The sequence below is a fragment of the Eulemur rufifrons genome, chromosome 13 (assembly GCF_041146395.1).
Source record: "Eulemur rufifrons isolate Redbay chromosome 13, OSU_ERuf_1, whole genome shotgun sequence".
In the NCBI taxonomy this organism is placed as follows: domain Eukaryota; kingdom Metazoa; phylum Chordata; class Mammalia; order Primates; family Lemuridae; genus Eulemur; species Eulemur rufifrons.
In genome coordinates, this window is record NC_090995.1 from 7606117 (window position 1) to 7631886 (window position 25770).

Genomic DNA, 25770 nt, shown 5'->3' on the forward strand with positions numbered 1-25770 from the left:
TATTTATAATTTCAAGATCTTGTCTGGGACTATCTTGGAAAAATTGGAAGTTTATATTATTCTTAAAAGAAGAAAACATATATTTAATTCATATGATATTTAGATCATAGTAAAAATCTAAGATCACAAGTTCTTGCATACCTTATAAACTGCTTTATATCTAGGACCCAACAAAATGTCTACCTAGCTCATAGTGGATGCTCAACAAATATTTATTGAATAAATAAACTAATTCCATGTTTCGTTGTCTTTGGAATTGTCCAAATTTCACAGAGTAATCATTGACCTGAGAGCCATAAGGGAAAAATTAGGCAATCATTTCCTTAAATGCCTAACCATCCTTCTCCAAATTGCCTATGTAAAGAATGCAATGTAGTGCCTATAGATTATTCAAATTGAAGTGGGATGTATGAGAAGTATTTTTCTCAGTCGAGAAAAACATTAGACCCACATGAAATACAGAGCCAGAGATGGGGTTCAATGATAATTTCATTTTGGGTAAAAAATATTAAAAATCATTACACTAGTTATTATTAAAATAGTTTCATAATAGAAATCTTATAATCATACCAGAAGTTCTCATAGACTAAGAGACAGACCTGAGTAGGAACAAGCACATATAAAGTTCACAAATGTAAGATAGAAGACTACTCTAAATTCACCCAGAAGGTAACTGCATTCCTCAGGAGGTTTTCTGAAAATGTTATAGTTGTTTCAAGTACTTACAATACTTCATTATTCAAGAATAGCCAAATGGATTTTATATCAATCATCCTGGGCAATTCCTTTATTATTATTATTATTATTGTAGATGCAAAATCAAGTAGATACAAAAAGAAGGAAAAAAAATACTCTCAAGAAAGCTAGCAAATCTCTTACAAGACCATCTGTTCCAAGCTCAAAGCACTATAATTCAATGGCTACACAAATGCTGCATTTAATTTTTCAACCTGAGCATATTGATTATTTTATCTAATATGCTGCAGAGTGAAGCCAGTAAGCCTTACTCTAAAAGTAGCTAGCTGCAATGGAAAGTGACAAGAGTTTTATTACTTCTAGAAGGTACATATCAGAGCTCTGGGAAAAATTACAGATATCCAACGCAAAGAGGTCATAAAAATTTATGAGACACAACAAAGAGGAGAAAAGGCACACAGTAGCAGGAAAGGTGACAAATTCTGAAAGGGATCTCAAATATAAGTTTAATGATGTTCAATCTGTGACATTTCATTATCTTCTAGTAAATATAGGGGAGAGGTAGAAAGTATTTATTGCTCACTGGACCACAAAAATCCATTATTTTGCAGGTAAAATCAAAAGCAGTCATATGTAAGCATGTATGATCCAAGCTTAAATGAAAATTTTGACAAATAAAGATAAGTTTCACTAACGTATGCTAATTACTCCTCATTATATAGAAACCACAAAATGTAATTGTAAAATGTGATACTGAAAACGAGGGAAAATGGGAAAACTATACTATCAGTGCCTAGCTAGTATATGAAATAATTTGACACATTTGGGACTCTGGTGGTCACAAGATTGTCACACCACTTGTGCATCTAGAAATGATCAAGTAGTGTTAGAAAGGAATCTGAAATTGTTATGAAGCAATAGTTAGCATCCATTCCCAGAAGTGTCACTAGAATCTCCCCAAATTTTACAGTTGTACCACTCACAAAAGTGGTTTGGAAAAGTCTAAATACCTTATGAGACTGGCACATCTCCAGATAAATTATGAAAATGTAAAGATACTCAGTCTGAAAGTAACCTAGTTTTTAAAATGGGTTACCTTTTTCTACGTGATGCAATTTTCTACAGAAAAGGAGTCATCATAATTGGGTATTCCAACTGACTTTTCCTTATTATTACAAAGGTTTAGGGCTAGGAGACCAGAGTGCAACTTACCATTGCCAATGTACCTCCCATTCCCCTCAGAGTTTTTGATATAAAATATTGGGAAAACACATTTTTGCATTTAAAAGAGAACTCAAAAGAATGAAAGTCTATGTGATCTGTAATGTAGTAAAGGTTTTTTGTTTGTTTTGGTTTGTTTTTAAGAGTGAATTTCAAAATGTCATTTGGATTTAATTTCTAACTTCTGTGTATTTGTACTCAGACTTAAATTACTTGCAAGTAATTTTCCTGATACATTTTGGTTCTTTTAAATTAAGTTTTTATTCATTAATTTTCTACAACCTTTGGCAAGCTCTAAAATTCTTTTAAAGAAACTCAGATCCACAAATGTGTAGCAGGTCTAAGGAAAGGATTTCCCTTTCTTTATAATTGTTTCCTACCCTATACTTAGCAACATTCTTTAATTCTGTTTACTGCTCATAAATAAAACCAACCTGAGCAATTAAATACATATTCTATTTACCCTTTGGGTGGTTAAACAGCATTAATTATTTTCATGGAGTTGATTTTCTTAATTTCCATGGTGTGGTCTTTGTAAGTTAATGATATCTAATTTATACCACATTTATTCCAGTTCATGAGTTCACATATATTGTTAGCTTGATGGATTACTATGTGTTTCTCTAAGATTCGTAAATAAAGAATACAATAATTTTCAATTTACTTTTTTGCCAAGAGAGTCGTGGCAATCTATATATTTCCTTATAAAAAAACTTTTTATTGAATCTTTGAATATAGTCATTAGCACTGCAAACTATTAATACGATTATAAAAGACCTGAAAGAGTCTACGTTTTAAATTTAGACAGAGCCGGGGTTTAACCTCTACTCTCTGGTAACCTGGGCTAACTGCTTAATATCCATGAGTCTCTGGTATTTTTAGTCCTTAAAAAATAATAAGCCAGTAATACTCAACTTGCAGAGTTGTTGTCAGTAGTAGGAAAATATATAAAGAGTTTAACATAATTCCTGGCATACTGAGTAGACATTCAATGTGGTTATCATTATCATCATTATCTACTCTTCATGATAGCAATTTTATTACAATATTCTTTAATTTGGCCTGGAATAATTTGCACTGAAATATATTCAGATTGTCTTTTTGAGAGCTATTGCTCTGTCTTAATTTTACTTTCATGGAGAATAATGAAAATAATGTTTGTATATTTTCAGTAGTCGTCATCAAGCCCTTTTCTTTTGTTCTTTCAATTAGGTCTCTGAGTTTATAGAAGTGTTTCTTTTTATTGTTTTTTTGTCTTTGGTCATTTCAAATTATCATGATTTGGAGTGTCACATGTGCAATGTAAATATATCCATACTTCAGATTTACTATTTCTAACACATTGATAATATACAGAAAATGTTCCTAAGATTAATGCCACACTATTTTGGATCTACATACCTTTGTCATACAACGAGATTGAGGTTACTTTAAAAATATTAAAGTAAGAACTTAGCCTATTTCTACTTCCAACTGTTTGTTATCAAATGTCTTTATTTTGTTTGATTACTTTGAAAGTATTTTCTAAAACCAAATAAGTGCTATGTTCTTTCTTTACAAGGGGATTTCAGTAAATTCCTCTCATCTAAGTTTTTTTTTTCTTTCAATTCCTGATGCCTTCTTCTCAATAAAGTGAAACTTGTCATAAATGCTGCTGTAATCTTGAAACATTTTTGTGTGTTTTATATTTCTTTCATGGGAACTGAATAAAATGCATAGAGTTTTTTCTTTTGTCTTAGCTCAATTTATAAAACATTCTGTAAAAGGTGTAGCACCTGCAAGTCATAAGTATATGTCGGCAAAATAAATTATGATGAATCGTGTGAACAATTCTGGCTCAGAAGTTATCAGGTTAATATTATGGTATTACAGTGTAGCAGATGCATATATTGGTGTATAATTTATTTGGAGGGGTCACAAAACGGTCACTTTTTATTAAAATTAGCTCTGACATGATAGAAAATATTTCAAACCAGAGCATCTGTGTTGATAATTATTAAAATGGCATTAAATACTAACTATGCATTAACTTTGACAGCTTAAAATCCATCATATTTTTTTTCCTGGGATTTGAAAACCTTGAGAAAGTCCAACTTAAATGTTAGGCCCTGGTAGTGAAGGTGTCACCACCTCATTCATAAAAGCTGCATTATCTTCATCTCCCTCTCATTCTCCTTTGTGCAATATTTTACATGTACACATATACAAACATATGTGTACCTATACATATATACATACATCTATATATATGCACACAGATATAAAATAGTTACAAGAATTATCAAGTTAATTGTTTATTTGTTTACAAATTGAAGTTGGCCTAAATTTTACATTAAATACTACTATCAGTATTTGGGGAAAATTCAAAATAGCTTGATGCTAATTTTGAGGCTGTTTCTCCTCATATATCAGTAATGCCTTTTCTCTACAAACATTCCTACAGTTCTCAAATGCTACATGATTTCGTGTGGCATTTTGTTCATTCCACAATTATGCTATTTATCCCATTATTGTTACAGTTTACCCCTTTACTTTCCTATAACCTTCCAGGGATTTTGAGTACCTCTAGGATAGAGATCATAACTTAAGCCATTACGTAAAACCATGACTAATATCTCTGGTGTCTATAAATTAGATTATCCAGTTAAAATGTAATAAATACTATGATAGGCAGCTTCTAGGATGGCTCCCAGTGATCCCTGAATCATGGTTGTGCAATCCCCACTCTTCAAGTGCAGATTTGATCTAATGACTTGTTTCTAATAAATAGAATATGGCAGAAATAAAGGGATGCCACTCCCAAGATTAGATTATAATAGGACTCTGGCTTCTGTCTTGCTTGCCTTTTCTTGTTGTCTCTCTTGCTCATTCTTAAGGAAATTAGTTGCTATGTTGTGAACTGCCTTATAGAGAGGTTCCTACTGGTCTTCGGCCACCAACCAGCAAGGAACTGAAGCCTGTAATCCCACAATCCATGAGGAACCAAACCCTACCCGAAACCATCTGAATGAGTTTGGGAATGGATCCTTTACCAGCTGAGTCTTGAAATCCTTTCAGCCCTGACCTAATTATACTTTAACTGTAGCTTTTGGGACAAACCCCGAGCCAGAGGCACCCAGCAGAGCCACTCCTACATTCCTAACACACAAAAACTATGACATAATAAATGTTGCTGTTTTAAGTTGCTAAATTTTGGAATAACATGTTACATAGCCATAGACAACCAATATAAATACTTATTGAATAAATGAATTGCTCAATCAATTAGTGTAAATTTTAAGTATGTAACACATTATGCATGCCAGTACAAATGTCCCATCACAGAAATCCCTTAACCATCTCATGAGGAAACACAAAATATAGCTTCTATGTGATATTAGCAGATGCCAAATTAAATATTGCCTCCCTTATACCTGTCATTTTTAGTACTATATAGGTTTTGGATTTTAACACAATGATAATTAAAGAGAGTTAGACTTTGCCAAGTTCCACAAGTATATTTTTTCTTTTAATCTCCTGAAAAAAAATACCATCTCTAAGTTTAAATTCAAACATTAATAAAATGTTTCAGAAATCACATCATCTCATTAGAACAGATTTGTGATGAGGTTTTTTTAGCATCAATAGGATTTATCATAAATAATAATGGCTGGAGCAATGAGAACCTCACTGTCCTGGCAAGTCCACTGAATGCACATAACTAGCTGGAGTACAATTTCTCAGCAAAGCCATTATATGGAAGAGTTACTCCTGTATCTTATACTGTGGCTGTTAATATTGGCTGTGCCTTCTTTAATGAGGTAGTTCAAATCTTAGTTCCATTTCTAAAAAATTCCATTAGTCACAGTATCTTAGAGATTCAGATTTCTTATTCGTAAAATTAATATAATAATACTTCCCTTTTTGAACTAGGAGAGTTGGCACAAAATCGGTGCTTAATAAATGCTAATTAATATGAATCAATTCTAAAGAGATACCATAATCTTTATAAAGGCACCATCCTTTGTAGAATCTATTCTTAAACTTCACTTATTAAACCCTGTTCAAGGGTAAACATTATTTTCTAAATAACTCCTAGAACATTTCAGGTTCTGAGGCTATTTGGGGGTCAGGGGGAAAAAAATAAGCAAGAAAAGATCCTATAGCACTCAGAGTTTCTGTCAGTTCATCAAGTCCCCCAAATTTTCTAAGCACTCCAAACTATTTTAAGTAGTATATCTTTGAGGACAGAAACTTCATCTTTATATCTATTTTCATTATATAAAGCTTTAAAATATAAATTATTTTATTGTTATATAATATTTATGATATTTAGCCCTGCTGTTTCTGCCTTTTTGACTAGTTTATATTTTGAAATAATTTTAGAGTTAAGAAAAGTTGCAAATATATATAGCACAGAGTTCACATGTATCCCTCACCTGGCTGACTTTACTACTAACTTGTATAACCTTAGCACAATTATGGAAACCAGGAAATTAACACTGGTACACTATTAAACAGTGGTGTGCTGCTAAAGCACACCAAGGATGGGAGGGGAGGTCCTGGATTTATAGTATTTGACAATTTCCTTGTTTGCCTACTGCTATCATGACCAACTTCAACCCACCAACACAACATTACCCAACATGAAGTTGGGAAGCAATGGACAGAATTGGCATGTGCCAGCCAGTAAAAGCTGGCTCTAGCATACCATCGTTATAGGCTAAAGTACAGACTTTATTTGAATTTCCCCATGTTAGCAAATGTCTTTTTCTGTTCTAGGATCCCAAGCTACATTTAGTGTTGGGTCCTCTTAGTCTCCTCCAATCTGCAACAGTTCCTCAGACTTCCCTTTTATTTCACGTTCTTGACAGTTTTGATGAGTAGTGGTCAGCTGTTTTGTAGAATCTCTCTCAGTTTTAGTTTCTCACAATTAGATTGGATTATGCAGCATGGGCAAGAAAATACCACAGAAGTGATGCTGTGTCCTTCTCAGTGCATCATACCAGGATACATGAGACCAATGAGTCTTATTACTAATGGTATTAAGCTTGGCCAACTGTTTGATAGGTTTCTTTACTGTAACAGTCCAGTTCTCCTTTTTGTACCTGACAGATCTCTGAGGGGGAAGATACTTGAGACTATACTAATATCCTGATATCTTGTTTCTCCTCAAACACTTACCCACTGATTTCAACATCCAACAGTAGATCTTATCCACAATAATTATTACAGTGGTGCTGAAATATTCCTGTAGTTAGTGGCTACCTAGATAAATTAAGTAGAACTAGGTCAAGGTTTTCAGATTACTTATTTGCCTCTTCTATAAATTTATATCGTCTAATTAGTCTCTACCAGAAGGGCACACTGAAACAGAGGTAGGAAGGATTTTCTGCCAGAGCACTGTCTATTTTTGTCAATGATAAAAGGTCTTTTTGAGGCCTGTAGGCTAATAGGAAACAAAACTGGACTTGAAGAAAGGAGCAATGACCTGTAATGGAGTAGAATGGAATTTTCTGCCAATAACTCCACATGTAACTTTGGACAAGGTATGTAACATATTTTCTTTTTTTTAATCTACTAAATAAGACACTTCAATTAGATCATTTGTAATGTCCCTTCCTATTGAAAGAAAGTACAGTTACTTACTTTTTATAAAGAACCAAAATTTATTGGGATAATTTACTTTCATAATAAGCCAGTTTAAATCATGCATACAAAAACTGTCATCCTTCCATTTCTCTCATATGTGCTTGTTTTACTATCTGAATTACTGGAAAGTCATATTGTTCCTCTGCTACATTTTTCCTCTGCCACCATGGAATTACATCAGTCAGTGAGGATAAACAGAAAATGCAGAAAGCCTGTCACTAACATGACTTCCTCAGAGATTGTGAATTTATTACTCCAAGAAGAGTGAAAGCTAAGATAGCTTATATCATTGCAAAAAAAATTTTACATATAATTTTCTGTGATATAGATTGTTTATTCCTTGTTGGAAAGAGATTTGGCCATGGTTTTTTTGTGTCTTCCACACCTAGAACAGTCGCACTGTCATTAGTGCTACAGCTAATATTTGTAATGATCATCAGTTTAGGTACCATGTTATAGCACATCTCTTAGCTTCTGAGGTAGAGGTAACCACTTTCCTCATTTTGCAAGTAAGGAAACCATGACTAAGGAAGTTAATAATTTTCCCAAGGAAACATGGCTAGTAAGTTATTTTGCTGAGGTTAAAATATTGGTGTCTGGGCCAGGCCTGTAATCCTAGCACTCTGGGAGGCCGATGCAGGAGGATCACTTGAGGTCTGGAGACTGAGACCAGCCTGAGCAAGAGTGAGAACCCATCTCTACTAAAAAATAGAAAAACTATCCCAGTGTGGTGGTGCGTGCCTCTAGTCCCAGCTACTTGGGAGCCTGAGGCAGGAGAATCGCTTGAGCCCAGGAGTTTGAGGTTGCTATGAGCTAGGCTGATGCCACTGCACTCTAGCCCAGGTGACACAGCCAGACACCATCTCAAAAAAAAAAAAAAAAAAAAAAAAAAAAATTGGTGTCTGAATTTTGAAACATGAAGCTTTACTAGTTTATTCCATTTTATCAGTGTAAGCATTTTCTATATTTTGGTTGATGATGAAGCAGTTTGGGATATAGTCTCATAGTATCTATAAAACTAAAGTCACAATGGACTTTTAAAATACTTGAACATAAAGACTTCGTTGAGTTAACTGCTCTCTCTCAGTACCCAGAAAAACAGGAATAGACTTTTAATAAATACTTTTCACTTCTTCTTAAATCATTGGATGAGTTATTCCCAACATGGACTTATATGAGACTTTCTGTTGAGAGTATTTTACCTTTAATTAATGTACATAATATTTTTCCTAAAGTTTCTCACTTTCAGATGTATCAAATTTTGTCTCAATATTGACATGAATTATAAATATGGTCCTTCCTTCTTCAGATACTTTTCCCTTGAGGATAATGAATTTGAAAATTGGGGCTTAGATATGACATTTAATCTATAGTCCATCAACACTGATCAATGCAAAGCAGATTCAGGGAAGGAAGTGATCCATGTCCCCAAGCAAATATAAAAATCTATTTTATCTCTTCCACCAATGCATGCCTTGGCTGTGCTATATTTTCACTTTTCTTTCATTCTTTGAAAACTGCTCATAAGTCATCTACATGAGGGTGTAAAGATTAGGCAGATGGTGAATTGAGAGCTGCTTTAATGAAAATGTATTATAGATGCTTTCCTCCTCAGAAGTAGAAACTATCACATATATAATCTATGGCAATATTTCAGTCAGCTTCTATAATTGATGGATAACTTCAATAGCAAGTTTAACTCTGGAAGATGACTTGTGTTTGATTGACAACATCTGACTCACTTATGAGTGGAATATTTCTCAAATATGTTGGAATGTTGCAGTTCACCTTTGGGTATTAACAGAGCATAATATCTTAACCCTTATGGTAGAAAAAGTCTTCAAAAATGTTACCCTCATTCATTCTGAAAATAAAAATCATGCAACTAGATCACTTTCCTGTCATGCTTTCAGGAAAGAAGAGGAGGAAAGAAAGAAGAATGTCAATCAAGAAGACCATATAAATATTTTTATCCTTATTTTGAATTGAATTATTCCTTCTTATTCACAAGACTACAATTAATTAGAAAATTAGAAATTTTAATAAGTAACCATAAACTACTCATTTATCAAAGATTATTTGATGATTCCAATACAAAAATACTAATAAGGTGTATCAAATAATGTAAATGCCTCATGATGTTACTGCTATGGTTTCAATGTGTCCCCTGCAAAATTCAGGTGTAGTGAATGCAATAGTATTAAGAGGTGAGGCCTTCAAGAAGTGATTAGACCATGAGGGCTCCTCTCTCATGAAAGGGATAGGGTACGCTTATAAAGGCTATAAAGTGGGAGCTGGCCCCTGCTTGCCCTTCTGTCTTTGGCCATGTGGTGATACAGTAAGAAGGCCCTCACCAGATGCTGGTACCTTGATCTTGGACTTTCCAACCTCTAGAACTATGAGAAATAAATTTCTGTTCTTTATAAATCACCCATTCTGTGATATTCTGTTACAGCAGCAAAAACAAACTAAGCTAAGTACTTTTACAAAAATCAAAACTAAGTATAGTACTACCCTGAATTTCCTTTATCACCTCAAATTCTCCTTATTAACACTGTTTTCTGTGTTAAATCACTTTATTCAATTCATACACACTTCTTTATCTACTTCTAGATAAAAATCTTCCTGAAATCTTTACTTTTCACATGAGGGATATTTTCCTTCCTATCTGTGATTGACAGGAGATGCTCTGCTTCCTATTCTCAGAGCTAACCCAGTCTGATCCAAAACCTTATTTCCCGGCCTTGACAAGACATGCTTCCTCTCTGCTTGGAGATCTTCAGAAGATCTGTAACTGTAACTTTTGTGTCCACCCAAAATTAATTAGTCTTCGTTAATGGGTATTAATTAATGAGTCCTTTTTAAATTGAAAACTGAAGGCTTTTGTTCTGTGGTTGTCTGCAACTTTTATACATGACTCTGCTTAACATCTATTCTTATTTTATTTCTCTACACAAGATTTTAGCTAAAGAAACATGACACAGCAAACTTTTTACAATAAAAGGAATTTGAATAATCATGGAGGCAATGTTGAGAATGCAATGAGTAAAGAAAAACGCAAAAGCAGGCAGAAGGCTAGTGCAAAAATTCAGGTGAAAGATGATAAGGAAAAGAACTAAGGCAATGAGGATGGGGATGACAAGAAGAGAGCAGAAGAATCAGAATTTGGGACAAATCAGATGTGGAAATTAAAATGGGAAGTGTCAACAAAGATTCCATTGTTTTTAGCAGTTAAGTAGGTTATTCAATAGAATTTGAATAATTTTCTAATCACTCAAATAATATTAGGTGACTGCTAAAGTGATATTTTTGCAGTTTAACCTGAACTCATCTCAACTTTTTCATTCTAAAAACATATAAACAAATTTATATGAAATCTTTATATTACTACATTTATTCAACTTAGAATATTATATGCTTTGCAATATCATATGTTTACCAGAAATATGGAGAACTGATGTTACTGTAGAAAGGCCTGAATTTGAGACTATACAGTTTGAGAATTAGCCACAACCTTTTATCTTCCTCTCATTTTGACCATTTCACAGTTCATTATCACATCTAACAGTGGGAAGGTTGGCTAGGGGAGTAAATAATGAGACTCCTACTTAACACACTAGGTGTTGATTCCTGAGTCACCTTTTTTAACAGTACTTTAAACTGTGAAGATCCTTTTCTGTAAAAACGGAAATAAACTAAACTTTCCATATGTCAGCATCCTCTGGGCTGGGCAAATTCAGCAACTCTTACTTCCACATTGCACACTTTAAAATCATTTCCAGTTGTTGATATGCATAGATGTGAGTTTTCGGAGCTTAACAAAGAGTTCAAATGGAAATAATGAAAAAAATTATTCACTTTGGTACTGGTCTCTGTACTGTATTGATTAGCTGTGATCTTAGAGAATGTATTCCCAAGATTTTCCTGAATTATTAAGACCATGTTTCTCTAGAACTCTTGGGAATCATCACATGTATTTATACAGTAAATATAAGCAACAGTAATTGTTCCTATAAATCCAACTTCAGATCAATGTATATGATTTGTTGTTGATACAGGCACTAAGAAACTACATTAACTTTTAATCCATAAAGATACAATATAAAGAGATGAAGGCCTTGGGAATAAGGGTTAGCTACAGACTTAATCTTTCTGCCCTTGATTAAAACTTTTGAACTATTGATTCTTTCCACATTACAAGCTTAGAAATGGAACACATCTAATAATAATTACAAGAATTACTCAAGCGCACAATTACTCTTACAGTTACAATTAGATAATGATCAATAATACATAGGCATTAACTGGGATATATATGGGATCCAGCAGTTATTATGTCACAAAGTGTTTACATCAATGACTTCAGCAGTGATTTTCCTATTTTATGATAAATGAAGTAAATAATTACACCATAGGGAATTACACTGTAAGATCTGATCCTATGATGACACTCACACAAAACTACTAGGAAACCTTGCTTAATTTTACCTGCACACTTGAAAGATTTAAAAAATGATGCAAAGTTAAAGAAACAATGAATTTTTAACTGTTATTCAGGCAATGGTAATGGAACAGTCATAAACCTTGAAATCAGACGGAAATTAATTATACTTTTTGTTTCAGTTATCTGTGTGCCTTTGGGTAATTTACTTGACTTCTGTGAAATTTAGCTCTAATATAAGAAAGAATATATATCTATCTTCGAGACTTGTTGTGAAAAAATGTGGGAACAGTTGTGTTGCTTGTTTGGAGGCAACACAAACTGGATAACTACCTATATATTTTTGGAAAAACTGGCTTCATTTTCATATGCTATATTATTTGTACTTCCTCCATAATGCTTTGAATAAATTTATACTATATTTGAAATGTTTGAAATGAGTTTTCAACTCTTTCCTAAATTGCACATAGTTCTAATAATTTTCAGTGCTTATATCATTGGCATGATATGTATGAAGAGCAGCATTTTATTTTTCTAGGAGTCTGAAGTTGTTTGCATATTTTTATTGTGAAAATTAAACAAATAAAAATTCTGCCTCTAAAGGGGGTATTTAATAAATGCAAACCTCTGCTGCATAACAAATATATAATTGATGCAAATTCTAGGAGTTGTGTTAGTAATTAACTTCTTTGATTTCTTTCAATATAATTCAATTTGAACTACATTCAATTTAATATTTTTAAAGGAAAATATACTCTCCCAATCCCTTTTAAACAAATCAAGAGGCTAAAAAAGTAATAAATAAAATGTAAAGATTAAATAGTCGGAAATTGGGTTCTTGTAGTTATTGTAATAGTATTTACAAATAATATTCTCAGAAAAAATATATTTATATAAAAGTCAACACAAATTCTTCAGGTAAAAATTGATATGGAAGTAACACATAAAATGAAAAAAGCTACCATCCCAACCAATAAAAACAGAGTCCTGCTAGATAAAACTCTTTTAAATTACACTGTGCTGAGGGAGCAGATTAACTCCAAAAATGGGATGTAGCCTGCTAACCCTCCTGCCGACCACTCTAAGCATTGTATGAGAGACTAAATTTCCCAGGTACTCTGGCGATGGCTTTTTTATAAGTGCCAGCTGAGCTAAATTTGCTAAATGCAAATCTCTCTAGGAAACAAAATGCAGAAGCAATGTGAGCTGGCTTTTGCTTGCACTAATTCCAAAGTATGGCACATGAACCCTTGTAGTGGAAAATGCAGAACTACTGCTTGCAGGCTGGGTTCACATGATATTAACCTTTCTGTGCATCACTGTAGGATTTGAGGTTTTTAGATTTCAGTCTGAATTACATCGGAAATGAAGTTGGATATGTCATTATTCAATGGCAAAAATCACACCTTGCCCTTTGGAGACAGCAACAATATATAGAGCAACATTTTTCAAACTTGAGCATGCATACAAATTACCCGGGGATCTTGTTAAAAAGCAGATTTTGATCCATAGGTCTGGAAAAGGGCCTGAGATTCTGCACATATGAAAATATGTTAGGTGATACCTATGCCATGGTTTAAGATCCTTGTTTTGTGTATGAAAAGTATTAAACAGTGCTGTCCAAAAAATCCTAATGGTAGCAACATACAATTTGAAAATTTTAAATAATCAGTATGATTTTAATTTTTTTAGTATCCACATTAAACAATTATTCAAAAGTGCAACTAATTCATTATTTGTTAAAGCAAATATACCCCAAATATTACCAGTTTCAGCATATAATCAATTTACAATTAATAATGAGATATTCTGGATTATTTTGTCAGTGATATCATCAAATCTGGTGTATTTTATACTATGACTCATCACAGTTTATACTAGCCACATTTCAAATGTCCAGTAGCTACATGTGGCTAGTGGCTATAATGGATAGCACATGTATAATTGATGTGATTTATAAAGAAGTATAATAATTAAAATTTTAGTGGTAAAATGATGGGCTGTGGTCTTTGTAAAATTTCTCTCTTATTTTTAACCCATGGGCTCTGGGTGCTTTCTGTTTAAGGGTAGTCCAATATTAACAACATTCATAATTTTTTTTATCCCTGCCAGGGAAATGAAACAAGTCAGAGGGAGCTGCCCAGCCTAGATCAGGCCATTGGAGATCTGGAAACAGGATACATAGGCATTAGCTGGGATATATGTGGGATCCCGCAGTTATTATGTCACGAAGTGTTTACATCAATGACTCTGGCAGTAATTTTCATATTTTATGATAAATGAAGTAAATAATTATACCATTGGGAATTACACTATAAGACCTGAGTATATGAGGACGCTCACACAAAACTACTAGGAAACCTTGCTTGTAGGAATAAAAACAACAGCTGCAAGAATGGAAATAAGTTTCTCAACCAAATGTTTTTTTGAGTGTCCACTCTTTTCTAGATCCTGTGCTGAAGGTAGAATTACGATGAAGAGGAACAATGCACATGATGCTATCAGGGTTCTTAAAGACAGTGACAGGATGGAAGGGATGGAATAAAGGGATGGAAGTTAGGAATCAGACTGTGGTAAAATCTTCATAAAACTGTTCTAGGACAATAAGGGAAAAGACAATGAAGAAAAAACATTCAGAGCATCTGGCAATATGAAATGAGGAATGTCGGAGCTCAGTTACTTAATAGTTTTATACTAATGGCCTAAAAATAAGCAAAGCAAAGCTTTTGATAACCATGCCACTAGAAAAACATAGATTTGACTACACGTACAGAGATAACAGGAATTAACTAAGCTATAAGTTTTCATTTAAAAAAGAAAGCAACCTAAGTTTGTAGTACTGGCGAGGCCATTGGCAGGTGCTAAGTTGGAATGTTTCAGAACATGTATTATTTCTTTCAAATCACCAGGACCTTCTTATTTTAATATAGATTTTCTCACTCATAGAAGAAGTCTGTATCATTGCCTTTTCCTCTTTTTGTAAATATCCCTCTCTTTTGGTCCCTATGATGTCACACTCATAGGTTTCCTCCTATATGATTGGCTATCCTTTCTTAGTTTTCTTTCCTGTGTCTCCTATGCATAGGCACATTCTAATTGTAAAGGACATACGGATTGATCCTGAACCTTCTTCTCTTCTTCATATAGATTCTTCTTTGGTGATCTTATTGAGGCCTATGTCTAGATTGTATCAAGATTTCCCTTTCTCTCTCAGCTTCCAGCTAACTATCTGAAAGTTTCTCTTGACCTAACATCTCAAACTTCACATACCGTGAAAATAATTCTTTATTGATTACTCTTCCTACTTTTATTTTTCTCTTAGTCTTTTCTTCCTCAATAACTAGCATTGCAGTTGTCTAAATGCTCAGACTAGAAATGTGGGAATCGTCTTTGATCTTGTGCTTTCTCTTCCCCCCATATCCCACTCATCAGCAAATCCTGCTGATTTTAAATCTAAGCATATATTTTAAATGTGTCCATTTATTTCCAACTCCATTGCCAACATTATAGTCCAAATAATAATCCCAATGTATACTACACCAACAATTTTCACTTCTGCTTTCCTGCAATTGATTCTTCAAATTGCAGTCAGAATATTCTCTATAACAAAGTCAAATCAGACAACATGTGCTTAAGGCTCCTTAGATGATTCCCATTTCATTTTGAACAAAATCCAACATTTTTTTACCAAAGCATAAAGTGCTTCAAAGATCTAGTTCTTGCCTACCTCTCCATTTTCATCTTCTATTATGCCCTCATCACAATATCCCAGCTATATTCATTTATTTTCATTTTTTAGAAATCACCAAGTTCTTTCTTGACCTTAAAAACCCTTGCATTTCATGTTCCTTCTGTATAGAATGTTCCTCTCCCAGTTCTTTTCATTGCTGACTCATTGTTGTCTTTCAGTTCTCACACCAAATGCCATCTCCTTAGGGAATACTTCTCCCATCATTCTCTGTAGATCAGCAACACCACGGCCTCTCCTGTCAATTACACTTTTTACAGGTCATCTCATTTGCTCCCCTCATAGTATGTATTTCAATATGTAATTATCTTCTCTATTGATTTGCTTACTTTTTAGTTTTCTGACTCCTGCAATAGTATTAATAGATGAGTTTCCAAGCTGGCATATATTAGATGTTCTATAAATATTGAATGATTGATTATTGAATGAATTGCATAGGGATGGAAAGAAATGAGTTCTACGCTCAGATCCGCTATTTACAAATTGTTCTTTAGTCAGTCATGGATGTTAATCTGTCAGTTTCAATTTCTTCCTTAGTAAAACAAATGTCTCTATATGGGCTCCCACTTTAATATAAGAGCTTATGATTCCACACAGCAAAAAAATGAATAATGAAAAAAAGTAATTAATAGTGAGACTATTTACTATAAAACATTCATGCCAACTGGCTAATATATCCATGAAATCGCTCAGTAATGCTGAAGCCACAATTCTGGAAGAGTCAGCAATAGACATCAATTCAATTTTCTCTGCTAATGTAGGGGGAAATGTAGAGATAATACCAAATGGCAGATTTTGCACTTTTGTAATTGTGTTTTGCTTTGGTAATACTAAATTCCCTTTCAGTCTCTGAGCATAGGCAAATCGGGAAATGGAGATAGCAAGCCAGAACTGTATTCTATCCTTAGGGTAAAATAAATTAAAATTAAAATTGATCATGAAAAGGTACATATATATTATCAGGAATTGACTATATTCATATAATGCAATGTGGTTACAGAAAACACACAACACAGGTTCATCCATGTCTGTTCTTTATGACTATGAAGAGACTAGCTATCAGTTAATTTTTATTTTTACTTTATCAGATCATTATTTATTATGGCCAAGGTGAAATATTCTTAGCATCTTCTGAATAATTAACACTCTATGATTGAGTTGAAGAATCAAAACACAGCAACTAGAAACAGGATATTTGTGTTTATATGTGGTAATGTTCAATAATTTAATCAAGCAGTACATAAATTTAATGAAAGCTTGGCTTTAGACAAAGCAGCAGTATGCAATTCGAGGAGAGCAAAGACACAAATATCCTACATATGTATGTATGTATATGGTCATTTAAATTTACCTCTGAACTTGAAACTAGACTACCTACACCTCGGGGAGGAGGAAAGGAACTTAGGTTCTTTGCTATCAGAACATTCCACAATCCATTTTTAGGTACTGACTGCATGTTCTCTTGACATTATCCAATTTTGTTAACAATTTGTAACCTAGATACGTATATCAGAGTAGCAGTGTTCAACCCTCTTGATATGCTGCTGTGTTGTGATCAGTTGCAAAACTGATTACAAGGAAGTTCTTCTTAGTCATACTCTAATTACTGATTGTGAAAAATGTTTCCTTTGTAAAATAAGCTCATAGAAATTTCCCACAGTACAAAATGAAAAGTGAGATGAGAGAAAGGGTTGAATCACCACTAGTTTAATACAAGTAATGATACTGATATTGTGATTACATATAGGTGCTGGGTCTAGAAGAAGGATGGATGGATGGATGGATGAATGGATGGAAAGAACGTGAGCAAGGGGAATGAATGGTCAGTCGAAAACACCTGCCAAAAGCTGCTTGTTTGCTGTGTGCAAAGGTCAGCTGAAAACAGCTGACATGTATGGCAGTTGTTAAAGACTTTAGCAAATGGCCTTGACCCTCCGCACATGTCCTTGTAAATAAATAAGGGGAGGAACTTAGGTGAGGAGGCAATTTTCTCCTTCAGATCTTGGTCTCTCGCCTTCTCTCAAAACATTATGTGTTTCGAGTGATTATTCATTCCTTCGCTACTGAGCTCAGGAGTGAAAAAGCAGCTGCAACAGTCATACATCATATGACACAACATATGACATAGACATATCTTTTATTGACAAGTAACGATACATACAAGCAATGATACTGATGATGTGACCAATTACAGATTATAGTAAATTACAACTCTCTTCAAGCTAATTCTCATCCAGGATTATCACAGCTTATCTAAGTGTGTTAAGGAATTGATTGCCTGCCAGAAGCATTCTGCTATGAATAAATTTTCAAAAACAGTATGAAAATAAAAACTGTGTTAGAGTACGATCGGTTTCGCATGTTACAGAAATGTTTTATTCCATTTGCTCAATATAATAGATTGTGTGTGTGTGTGTGTGTATATATATATATATATATGTAATGAATTTGTTATTAATCAGCACGTATTACCTGATTAAGCAAAGTGTCTGGAGTTAACAGTTTCCATTCATTTTAAAATTTAGTATTTTATTTTTTTCTAATTCCTAAAAGTATTGTATCATAGTCACTAAATGAAAAGTAACTAAAATTAATAGTTTACCCTACAAATTATCTCTCCTTTCACATCTCACATTGATATGACTACTTCCATTTTAGTTTTAGGTTCTAATACTCTTAATCTTCCTAATCTTACTCTAGTCATAAACCTAATTCACTGACATATAAACTGATTCCTTCCTCTTTATGAATTAATAAATGATGGAGGAAGGATATTAACCCATTTATCCAAGTGCCATGAAACTGAAGTCTCTTTAGGGATATTGACTTACAAGTTAAGGCATTTAAAGCAAAGAGCATAATATGTTATAAATAGTTACCATTCCATAAATGCCAACTATTATAACTATTTGTCCTCATGAAAGCAGGGGATCCAAATTCAAGTGATTCCTTAAATATTATCTTCTACCCAAACATCAAATTAGGGAAACATAGGTGGAAAAAGGAAAGGGTGTCTCCCTCTTCCCAGGGAAGTGAATATTTTTTTTCCTGAGAAAGCTACAAAACTGACATCAAGATTCTTAAATATTTTTACTAGGGCAGTAGTATGCAAAAGTTACTTTTGGATACAGATATATATTTCATTGAAAAGAACTGACCTGTGTTATTATAATATATTCATATTATTCATAAACAGTTTTTATATTTATTTCCTCAAGTAATGAAATATTTTACTCTATTCCTATATTTTCTTTATATGTAATTAAAGTATTGTCTTCTTAATTGATTTAAAACTAGTAATTTTAACCAACTGGCCAACAAGTATATGAAAAAAATGCTCAACATCACTAGTCATCAAGGAAGTGCAAATAAAAACCACAATGAGAAAACATTTCAACCCAGTTAGAATGACTATTATCAAAAAGTCAAAAAATAAACGTTACAGAGGATGTAGAGAAAAGGGAACTCTCATACACTATTGGTGAGAATATAAATTAGTATAGCTAGTAAGGAAAACAGTACAGGGTTTTCTCAAAAAACTAAAACTAAAACTACCATACCATCTAGCAATCCTACTACCAGATATTTATCCAAATGAGAAGAATCAGTATCTTGAAGAGATAACTGCACCCCTATGTTTATTGCAGCTTTGTTCATAATAGCCAAAATATGCAATCAACCTAAACGTTCATCAAAAGACAGGAGGAACAAGTTCTAGTGTTCTACAGCAATGTAAGGTGAATGTGGTTAACAATACTTTAGTGTTTATTTTCACAAAGCTAAAAGATTCACAACACAAATTATAAAAGTTTGAAGTGATGGATATGCTAATTACCTTGATTTGATCACACATGCATGCATGTATCAAAATATTACTCTGTATCCCCTAAATATTAGATAAGTACAATTATTAAGTATCAACTAAAATAAAACAAAAAAAATCTAGTAATTTTAAGTTACTTAACTATACTTTTATTACACAACTATCTAGGTTTTGATTGTAATATAAACAACTGTACTAATATGCCGTTTTTTGTATAAAGTACCTACTTCCAGGCTCTTCTAGTCTAAAATATACATTAAAAATTCTTCAGTGGTTAACCAAAACATAACACATTATGAGAAAGGTGCCTACAGAGGTTTATTTCTAAAACTTATCTTATTATTGCTACTTATTTGGTTTAAGACTTTAACAATACACATAAATATGTATACTTATATATGAATTGCTAAGTAATATTTTATATTACTTACTTTTCATAATACATAGTACAGCAAAGGGTACTTTATGAATATCAAATGCACTGTAATATTATGAAATGGGATTTACTGGTAAGTATTTTCTCATTTCCAATGATTCATTGTCCATTATTGAGTTGTAGCCCAGATCCTGACTTAAGTATTTGGAAATAATTTTTTTCAATTAGCTTTTATCCTTGCACTAATAGAATTTTACAAAATTATTTCTAAAACACTTTCTTACTAATTGCTATTTTTAAAAACAGATGCCAAGGTGATTTTTAAATTTTTGGTGTTTATTATAGTATCATATTCTAAAAATATGCCCTGAGAATATATTTGTTGAACAAGAAAGACATAGGCTCAATTTGGCTACATAGGCCACATAGCCCCAATTTAGTTTTAGCTATTTCATTTTCATGGATATCATAAAATATATAAATTACTATTTACTAAACAATCTATTATCTTCCACTTAACATATACAATAAATCAGATATTAAAAGATGCATATATCCTTCTATTTTGCTTTGGTGATATCAGAGACTGAATAAGACAGACTTTAGGAGCACCTACCACTGTCAAGAGTGCAAATCTTCCTCTGAACAGTGTAATTTGTATTAGGTGACCCATAACTGTGTGGGTTAACAGAGTATCAGCTGCTATCACATCTCTGCACTCCATGGTGCTCTTACTCAAGGTTAAAAATATTTCTTAGTCATACATATATTCTATTTGATTTAGCAATACTGGGACATACTAAAAGGATTGCAAACTAACTGCATCTCTGTTGAAAAATGAAAGCATTCAGCTAGAATTTTAAGGAACTCTTGTTGTTAGTCCTGAAATTCTAGGATTAATTGAAATCAGAATTAAAAATATTTGACTGAAAATACATTTTCTGTCTTAAGAAATTTTCAAATTATTTTATGTTTTCATTATTACTCTTCCTTGGGACGGGAATTCCTTGCCAATTCTTCCTGGAATCCTTTTCTCATACAATATTGGCTATCTATATTTCTTTGAAAGTGAAAGAAGGGGTTCTGTTCTGGGAGGAATACTTGCACTTTTCAGTAGAAACACCAATTGTTAACAATCTAATTTTCCTATGTCAAAAACACATTAACAACCACAGTATATATAAAATTAAAATAAGAAATATGGTGCATCTACCAAGGCCCACTGGGGGTCTGGAGGCAATTTATTTTCTTTACTCTGTGTCTCGTAGTGTTGTGGTGAGGACTAAATTACTGAAGGCATGTAAATCCCTTAGCATAGTGACTGGGATATGTAATCACTCAATAAAAGTCAGCTAGGTTGTGATTTTTGTTGGTAATTTCATCTAAGAGAATGAATTTTACCAAAGTTCCATAACAACTGCATTATATAACATGGATCGCAAGACTGCTCTTAATTATGAAATCACCACAAGAACTCATTAATTACTATTAATTAACAATTAAAATTTCCATTCAAATTGGTCTCAATGTCTATGTTTTTCTGTATCTAATGAAGCAGTTATAAAACATGCAGTCAAAATTATCTATAGTTGGATTGTTCACATTGCAGACTGTTTATAATGAGGCTTTAATCTCAGGGTGACTTCTGCTAGACATGACACTTTACATCTATCTCTACCTGGTTCTAGTTGACATATGCTAGGGGAATTCAAAACAATTTGGATTTTACTCTAGCTAAACATTGTTATTCAAGCAAACATGCTGTCAAAACTACATAGTATAACCCAAAGGTACATGTAAATGATTTGAGTATTAGCTATGCCACTATGGTCTTTTATTAGCTTGAATTTTCAATAAAAACTGTTATATCAAATATAGCCTTATTTTTAACACATGGAAAAAGATCAAAATATGATATATCTGAATGATAACAAACAATTGTTTTCTTTGGGTAATGACATTACAATAAAATATATATGCATGCATATGCATATATATTTAATTACAATGATTTTATTTACAGATAAAAAGTTTTTAAATAAACTTCATAAGTTTCTTATTATGCTAAGTGAAAAAAGTCAAAAAGACCACATATTGTATGACTCCGCTTATATGAAAAGTTCAGAATAGGCAAACCTATGCAGATAGAAAAGATCAATGGTTGCCCAGGCTGGGGGATGTGGGTGGGGCAAATAAGAGAGACTGTTAATGAGCATGGATTTTCCTTTTGTGAGAATGAAAATGTTCTAAAATTAGAATGTGGCAATTGTGGTACAACTGTGTGAATCTCTTAAAACCATTGAATTATGTACTTTAAAGCTTTCTAAATCACCTCCATAATTGAGGAATAAATCAAAACGCTGAGAAAAATGGGATATCTCAATGGAACTAGACTTTCTGATGATCTCAAGGTGAAAAAATGTGTTCTGTACACATTTACATTGAAAAAAGAGATAGTCTCTATGCTGTATTCAGACAGCCCAATAGTCTGGCTTTGGGGCTCAATACTAATTATTACTGAACAAATTCAGAAGCAAGACAAATAATCTAGAACAGTAAAGATGAAGATATGGAAACTGGACCTCTTTCATCAAATAGTGATTATATTTTTAAAACAAAGCCTGAATTTTTACCAACTAATTTAATTCATAACCTTACATTTGTTAATCTGTAAAATGGAGATTGTGTCTACCTTAGAGCTTATTGTGAAAACTAGAGAAATTATGAATAGCACCCAAGGTTATCACACTATATGAGCCCAATGGACATAAACTATAGTTTTATTACTTAGCTCTGCTTCTGTGTTTATACAACAAAACTTTACTATGCAAAGTGGGCATCGGGAAATTATTCACCAAAATATTTTTGAACCCTGATGCTCTAGATACTACACACACAAGGTCCCTGAACTCACACTTACTCTAAGGTACGACAGAGTCCTACCAGAGACATACCCTATAACTGTTCCCACAGTTGAAATAAAGGAAAAATTACTTCTGAATAGAATGGCCAGAGAAGACTTTAAGCAGAATTTTTGCTGCCCACTGAAAGGCTTTGCTGGAGCCATCCAAGTGGTTCACCCCTTGCTTGTACACATTCTTGCCCTTGCACATTCTCCCAGATACTTCCATAACCCTGAATGCAACAAAGATAATTTACTCCAGAAATGGAAAGATATCCAATCTCTATTTTTTCATCACAAGTGAATTTGAATTATTTAGAACCCACAAAATACTTTGGAAGAGAGCTGAAGTGATAAAATTTAGTAATATATAATGCAATAAAGACCCCGTTCTTTTACAATTTCCAATCATACGCTATATTTTTGTATTAGCAAAGAAATATTTATAAGCAGTAAGTATAAATAAATAAAAATACATAGCTAAGATTAATAAATGATTAATAAACAAGAGATTATCCTATAGACTAAATATAAAAAACATTTTGCCTAATTTATTTTAATTTCAAAAAGTGAGGATACTGGAATTTCACTATGAAGAAATTGGATGTTTTTTTGTTACCTGGTTTAGCTTGTATTCATTTTTATATTTCACAATTATTTGAAAGGTTGACTTTTGTGATATAAAATCAATCTAAGAAAATGGTGAACCATATTCAGTTAGTTTGTTTAATCCACTGTAATTCATTTGGCTCTAAGATCTAATATAATTTGGACATTTATTACAGGAAGATGCTGATTTAAAATATTAATTTGAACATACTGACCGTCTTTATCAGGCTTTTATCTTAAATAGGGGGAGAGGATAAAGTGTGGGTATGCTTTGTCATTTGACTGCCTAGATTTGACTACACTCATCACTTCTGACCTATGTGAACCAAGGAGAGTTGCATAATCTCCCTATGCCTCAATTTCACATACTAAAGTGATCATGATAATAGTACCTATATCAGATCATCCTTATAATCATTACAGTGCTTAGGACAATACCCAAAACATATTGAGTTATTGGTTAAAGTTAGCTCTAATTATTTGCTATTCTTTCAAAGTATACAAAGCCCACACACAGACCCTACTGAAATCTGAATGAGGGATCACATATCGTGAATCATGAGTTTAAAAGTTTATCCAAATTAATTTTTGTCCAAAGCATAAAGCCAAGGGCTTTGTTCTTTCCATGGTCCTATCCCTTTTGGTCAAAGTGATGACCCTTCACCTGAACTCCTTGGAAAGCTATATAAGTACTACTTATACTGCTTATAAGAAAATTAATCCTTAACACTATGTGTTTTTCTTATGACTTGACATCTCACTTTCAGGCTTGTCTTCCCAGTTAAATAAGGGAGTCCGAAGGCAAAGGACTTTCTCTTTACTTCTGGCTAACTTCCATAGCACCTGGCACAATGCCGTGCATATAGGGGAAGCATGACTACTTCTTCGGATATAGATTTATATCACTGAAGATATAATGAAGAATTTCCTTCTGAATTTGTCATATAATATAGTAACTTTAAAATTATACTATGAGTCATGAAGAGCATGGTCCATACTTCTTTTTATTTATAAGACTCAGCCTGGTTTTTAGCATAAGGTAAATACTCTATAAAATTCAATCAATGAACTGAATTTAATTACTATAAGTGAAATGAATTATAGCAATGATACAAGGATTGGGAGAGAGTAATTAGTATTATAAGGTACTTGCAATAACCATGAAACTGCAAAAGGTTATTTGAAAGTGGACTTGGATTAGTTGTAAATGTATATCACAAACTCTAAGGAAACCACCAAAATTAAACAAACAAAAAGGAAGTATAACTGATATGCTGAGAAAGAAAAGAAAATGGAATCATGTAAATTGATCAATTGAAATTAAAAAATGCAGAAAAAGAGTGGAAGACAAAAGTAAGAACAAAGAGCAAGGGCAACAAGTAGAAAACATAACAAATATGGGAAATATTAATCCAACTATATCAATAAACACTTTATCAATGGTATAAATGAACCAATTAAAAGAGAAATTTTAGAGTATGTCAAAAAACAAGACTGAACTATATGTTGTGTGGAAGAAATGCACTTTAAGTGTAAAAACACATGTAAATTAAAAGTACATGGATGGAGAAAGATATATCATGCTACCACTAATTAGAAGAAAATGGGAATAGCTATGTTAATTTCAGACAGAGCAGAAGTCAAAGCAAGGACAGTATCAGAGATAAAGAGCAGCATTACCTACTGAAAAAGGGATCGATTCTCCTAAAAGACAAAAAAATTCCTTAATATGTACACACCTACCAACACAATATCAAAATACGTGAGGCAAAACCTGATAGAACAGCAAGGAGGAATAGATGAATCCAGCATTATAGTTGGAAACTTCAGTGCCTCCCTGTCAGAAATTGACTAATCCAGGAGGCGGTGAATCAGTAAGAATGTATTTGAACTCAATAGCACTATCCATCAGCTTACTATAATTAACAGCTATTGGGTACTTCATTCAACAGCATCAGAATACACATACTTCTCTAGCTAACATAGAACATTCACCAACATAAACCACACTCTGGGCCATACAACATATTTTTAAAAATTTAGGATCAGAGTAAAACAAGGTCTGTTCTCAGACCACAGTGAAATTAAACTAGAAGTCCAAAACAGAAAGGTAACCAGAAAATCCCAAAATACATGAAACAACACATTTCTAAATAGCACATGGGTCAAAGAAGAAACTTCAAAAGAAATTAAAACAGATTTTGAATAAATAAAAAAAATAACATTACAATTTGTAACGTAATGAAATAAATGCGTAGAGGGAAATTTATAGCAGTGAATGTGTATATTAGAAATGAAGAAAGATCTAAAATCAAAAATCTAA

General features: G+C 32.9%; 1 protein-coding gene across 2 annotated transcripts in view; it reads right to left on the reverse strand.

The window, feature by feature from the left end:
* GRID2 (glutamate ionotropic receptor delta type subunit 2) overlaps positions 1 to 25770 on the reverse strand; it is a 1124557-nt gene that overhangs the window by 608158 nt on the left and 490629 nt on the right. The gene's annotated exons all lie outside the window — the stretch shown is intronic.